This window comes from Parus major, chromosome 15, assembly GCF_001522545.3.
Source record: "Parus major isolate Abel chromosome 15, Parus_major1.1, whole genome shotgun sequence".
Taxonomy (NCBI): Eukaryota; Metazoa; Chordata; class Aves; order Passeriformes; family Paridae; genus Parus; species Parus major.
The window spans coordinates 5,589,199-5,594,886 of record NC_031784.1 but is presented as its reverse complement, the minus strand read 5'-3'; the positions used below and the strand labels follow the sequence as shown (position 1 = coordinate 5,594,886).

Below are 5,688 nucleotides of genomic sequence, written 5' to 3'. Positions count from 1 at the left end.
AGTGAACTCTTAGAAAGCATGGAATACAGGTCAGATTTGTGTTTCTGCAAAAATATAAAGATCTTGGAACTGCAATGCTTTTACACAGCATGTGAAAATACACCCCATGAGGGAAAAAAAAAGTGCTGTTCTGAAAGCAGGTGATATTAGGAAGCTTTTGCTACATGACTTTTTCATTTTTTTTTAGAATTAAATACCATTCACAAGTTCTCTTTTTCCAAGATATTTCAAAGCTTTCAGATCTAACCAAAAAGAGATTATATAGTTCAGTCATATTTGGAAAGTGTCGTTAAACCCCTTGTAAGCTTGTGCTCAAAATTTCATCAGTAGTGAAGATTTTAATACATTTCTATTTGACCAAAAATTCCACTTCATTTTCAGGGTTGGATTGTTTGGGGTTTTTTTTCATTTTTCCTCTTCATATTCGTATTCTCCCTTCAACTCCTGTCCCAACAGATATCTGTCACTTCTCTGGGGGATATTAACACCAAATCAAAATTCAAGTGTGGCCTTTTCCACAGGTAAAAAATTTATTGTTCATTAGTGCAAACTGGTCTGGGACTGCACCTCTCTGGTGCTCAGTCCAAAGCTTTCTGCTGCCATGGCTCTGACCATTTGTTCTGATTCCATCAGATTTGAAGCCTGTAAAGCAAGAACATGTTTTGTGAGGAAAAAAAACCCACATTCTCTGAAGGCAGAAGAAAGAAAATATCTGTTTATAACCCTTTTGTTTGGCTTTGGGGGTTTTTTTCTTTCTTTTTATATTTTTTTTTCTTGTGCAAGGATGGTGAAAAGGTCACAGCAGAATTACAGGAGAAAGGTGTCCATAGATCAGCTGTGCAAGCTGCTTTCAAAGCAACTTTTCGGGACAAAAAGATAAAACATAATCAAAGCTACAACTTTCCTTTTCTTTTACCTGAAAGGCCATGTAAAATTTCAGCCTTTAGGAGGATTGAGGGAGAGGCAGCCCCTGGACCAGTCAGAGCATCACTCATCAGCCACCTGTGACTCCTCACCTATGGAGAAGGAGAGATGCACTTGGGAGAGTGAGTGTGTTCTTTGTTACATTTGGAGATTGTTTTTTTTTTTAATTTAGACCTGTCTTTTTGTTTTTCCAGCACAAGAATAGAGTTTCTCTTGCAGCTGAAAGCCTGGGGCAAATAAATATCCATGTGCTCAGAGAAATCTGTGAGTTGTTAAATGAAGAGGCAGCAGCAGGAAGGCAGAGAAGAGGTGGGTTTTGGGGGTGTAGCTTTCATTTTTATTCTCTGTGCAGGCCTGGAGTCATTGGCAGCTGGGAATGAGTCAAGCAGAAGCCAGCCCTGTACAGCTTGCTGGTGAAAATTAGTTGGGGAAACACTGTTAAATCCAATAAGCAGACACATGAAACCTAAACAAGAAGCATCTCACCACAAGAGTTATGTGCAAATTAAAAGACAGTGAAGAGAGGGAACTTGAGGCCCTAAGTCAAGAGGCACAGTCAGGAATGGCTGGATTTCCTGGAGCAGCCAGAGCCAGGATCACTGGGCTCCTGCTGGGAGGACAGGCTTGAAACTTCCTTCAGACCAATATTGTCCTGCCCTGGCACTCAGCAGAGCTCAGTGTGCACAACCAAGCCTGCCAGGACACATCTGATTATGTGATTGTTTTTTTCCTTTAGTGTAAATTTCTTTAGCAGTGAGACACAAAGGAGATGGGAACAGTAGTTAGAAATATTAAAATGTCCAAGAGAAAACTCCTTTCCCATAACAAGAAGCTGTTCCAACTAGGACTTGTGGGATAATTAAGGATAAGAAGATTTTGGGTTGTGAGTCTGACTGCAGTGATTTAACAGGCTGCAGAAAAAGTAGCCATGGAAGACAGTGAAATCCCATTGGATTATTGTGGAACCTTCTCCTGTCTCTCTCCTGGATTTGGGCTCCCACATCACAGGGGAGGGAAGGCAGCAGCTTTTCCTCACAGATATCTTTCAGATTTAGGTGCTGGAACTCAGCAGAGCTGCTGAGCCAGAGTTCCCTTCACCTGAGCACGGGCAGTGTGGAAAAGCACACCTTGCCTTTTACTTTCTTTAAACCATTAAAGCCATTTTTCTAATTGATTACAACTGTTGTAATGTGGTAGTTTTAACACTGTGAATAAAGATTACATATAATTAGATAAGCAGTTTAAAAGCTCAGAGAGCTGAATACCAGCATTTATTAATTGTGCTCACTCATTTATCTTTGTGCTTTACTTATGATACAGTCCCTGAAACCTTAATAAAACTGAATCACAAAGAAAAGCTCATTACTTGAAAAAAAAATCCCACTTTTAATGAGTTCAGTTTCTGTGGCCCTGCACAGAGGGCTCTTGCTGTCACCTGGGTGTGGGGCAAAGACCTGAGTGCAGGGCTGAGCCCCTCTGTGGGCAGCACTGTCCCCTCCAGTGGATCACCTCAGAGAGAATCACAGGCACAAATGCATAGTTTGAACTGGTAATTTGAATCATTAAAACTGATAATTTATTTTTTTTTTAATAGTTTCTAGTCTCAAAACTAAAAACCACCAGTCTAAGAAGAAGCATGGTGGTCTGCCTTCAAATTCAAGGCTTAATCTTCATGTCCTTCCTCTGTTTGAAGGAAAGGATGAGGGTTTATGCTTTGGTCTGCTCCCCTGGCTGATAAGAGATCACACTGAACAGTAGAGAAGGTTTTAGCCTTGTGTATATATATTTTTAAAGAAGAGGCAAATTAAAAGTAATGACTCAAGCATTTTGTGTTTGTTCTTTCTCCTGGCCATAATAAATCTTTACACAGAACTGCTGGAAGTATTAAATCACTCCAGAGCAACTTGTCCTTGTTCCTCACTGCGGAGACAATAGGATTTTAATAAACAATACCTTTGATTAGGTTCAGCAGGAAAGCCAAGGATAACTAGGTATTTGTATCTGTCAAGGATTCAGCAAGAATCCTTGTAATTCACCTTGACTGCAAAAGCTATTGCAGTCACATGCAAGACTTGATAATAGGTGTTGTGGAGAGGGGGATTCTCAAATACAGGGATGCACCATGTACAGCACTGCCACCCCCTTTGGAAAAAGAAAATAAAAAGTCTCTCTTAAATACAATGTTTGTGCCTGGGTAGAGAATATGATGATAATAAATGCTTATTGTGATAAATGCAGTCATGTTCTTCAAAGAAGCAGCAACTCACAAAAAAAAAGATTTTAAAAAAAGCCAAGGAAAATGAGGCTGAACTGGCTTGATGAACAGCAATGATATACAGCCACCAATACAGATTTGTAAAATGCACTTTGACTTAAAGTTGCTTAATATTCTTGTGATATCTGTAATGGGTTCCAAGGCAGATTTTACACTGCTTTAAACATGTTGTTATTTATGTTCCAGCCACAGTGAAAAGGGATGGAATATGTGGCCAGTACTAAAAATGAAAGAAATTCCCAAAATGAAAGTGGGCAAAGAAAACTGAGAGCTTTTGTTTCAGAATAATGACTGTCCCAATGGGATAATTAATTTTCCTTAGAGCAGCTTGTTATTTTTCAAAGATATTATACTTATGCAGATTTAACTGTAGAAACATCATACTATTGTAATTTCTCCAGTGTGATGCAGCCCTAATTACTCACTGCTCAGAGCATGAAAAGGAAATGAAAGATGAGCAGCAAGTTAATTTTTATTTTAAAAACAAAGAAGATAAGTTTTAAAAGAGGAAAAACAGACCACTGTGTATCAGGCTGGGAGCATGGGTACATTTCATGGAAAGAGGAGCTGCAGTAATTCTGGATTTTCCCAGGAGGACATTGCCAGAGGTGAGCCACAGCCTGGAAGGAGCTCGAGGTTATTTACATCAGTGACAGCAGGATGAAAGCAGCACACCCTGAAGAACACCCCACCAAGGCCAGGAGCTGGAGCTCTGTGCTTCTGTCACCTGTTTCTTTGGATTTACCCTTAATCTGGCTGCACACATTAGTTTTGACAAATCTTCCCCAAAAGTAAGGATGCCCTGGTGCCTCTGGGGGTGTTTGGCTTAGGGCTGCTGGATCAAACATGCTCCCAGGGCACATCACTCAGACAGCAGCCCCACTGCACAGGCTGCTCTGGCTCTGTTGTGCTTCTGCTTTGAGTCTGGGGCTTATACTCTACCCTCATACAGTCATTTTTCCCAGACTAAGAAAGACATTTTCTGCCTCATTTTTCCTTGCCTTTCCAAGGCCTTACACAGCACAGTGTTGAGCACTGTTGGTCCCCACAGACATTCAAAGCTCCTGATCCCTCTGAGGGCTGAGCTCAGTGCAAACAAACCCTGCAGAGCTTCACACAGCTGGAGAACAGAAGATCCTGACATAGCAGCAAGGAGCAGAGATCTGAAGATGTGCCTCCCCCAAGGACCAAACCAACATGAGCTGCAAACACCTCCTGGTTTCTGAATTCTGAGTTTTGGGGGGGATTGACACGAACTTCTACGTCCACCTTATTTTTTTTTCTTTTGTAAACAAACTCCCTTTCTGTAGATGACCCTTTGTTATTGCACAGTGAAGCCCAGAGCTGCCAGGGAGCTGTCTCAGAGCTGGCAGTGCAGCTGGCACACCAGATGCTCCACTGGCTGTCCTGGTCACTTGGATGCTTGTGAGCCAAGAATAGCCCCAGCACACGTCAGCAAGCTCACAGGGGAGCAAAGGCTGAGCTGCCCTGCCCTGCCAGCTGATCTGAATGAAACCTCAGATAAAATTTAAATAGATAAATAAGCAAACACTTTGAAAAGGAGACAGAGTACACAGGTTGCCCGTGGGCAAGGATGATGCTACAGAGCGATGACACAGGGGCTTGTTGGCACAAATAAAAGCTGTGTCTTTGCCCTTCCTTCCCACCTCTCCAATCAGTTTGGACATCTCCTGTCCAGCTACAGGGTTATTTAGCACAGCTCCTGTGGTGCTTGGCTGGCCCTGTTAAATGACAGGCAATTTCTCCCTGGCTCCTGCACAGACAGCAGGACCTGCTCCTGCAGCATCCACAGTGCTGCCAGCACCCTCTCACCACAGCCCCTGCCCATCCCACACTGAGCCCAAGCTGTGCCAGGACACCTCCGTGGGGAGGGGAAAAACCCAGCAAAAACAAAACAGCAATAAGCAAAGTGATCCTTTCCTCCAAACTGTTTGGGGGAGCCTGCTCAGGCCCAGCGCGGTGCCAAGTGCTCACAGTGACAGCACCTGCACCAAGTGCAGGGCAGGAAATGGAGCACACCCACAGCAAGGGCAGAAATTAAACAGAAATTGAAAGCCACGATTCAATTCTCACCTAACAACGGCGGTAACAAAGGCAGGAAAAGGAATTCCTTGACTCAGTTGTCATGACAATACTCTTGAAAAATATCTGCCACAGGACCAGCCCTCACTGCCTGTGTGTGACTGCTCCTCTCCCCCATTAATGCAGCACTTTCTTCCAGATCAGCTCCAGGACAGAGCAATTACACTCATCTGCTGCATGTGGAGGCAGCAGATACCAACGGTGCAGTTTATAATGCAGCTGCTATAATTAGTTTGTGAAATGAGCACTGCATGGGGAACTCCTCAAGCCATATCATTATGGAGAGAATGGGATAATTGCAGTGTGGTTGCATTGTATTTCTTTTTTATTCACATTTTTCATTGCTAATAATCTTGTTAAATAGTGACAAGTACAAATGTTCACAG

General features: G+C 42.7%; 1 long non-coding RNA gene across 1 annotated transcript; it reads right to left on the bottom strand.

Moving 5' to 3' along the window:
* Positions 1-215: 215 nt before the first annotated feature.
* LOC117245192 lies at positions 216-5,384 on the bottom strand. Its single transcript, XR_004499569.1, has 3 exons — positions 5,294-5,384; positions 917-1,016; positions 216-642 (listed from the first exon to the last, which is right to left on the bottom strand). It is a non-coding gene; the product is annotated as an uncharacterized LOC117245192 (long non-coding RNA).
* Positions 5,385-5,688: the final 304 nt, after the last annotated feature.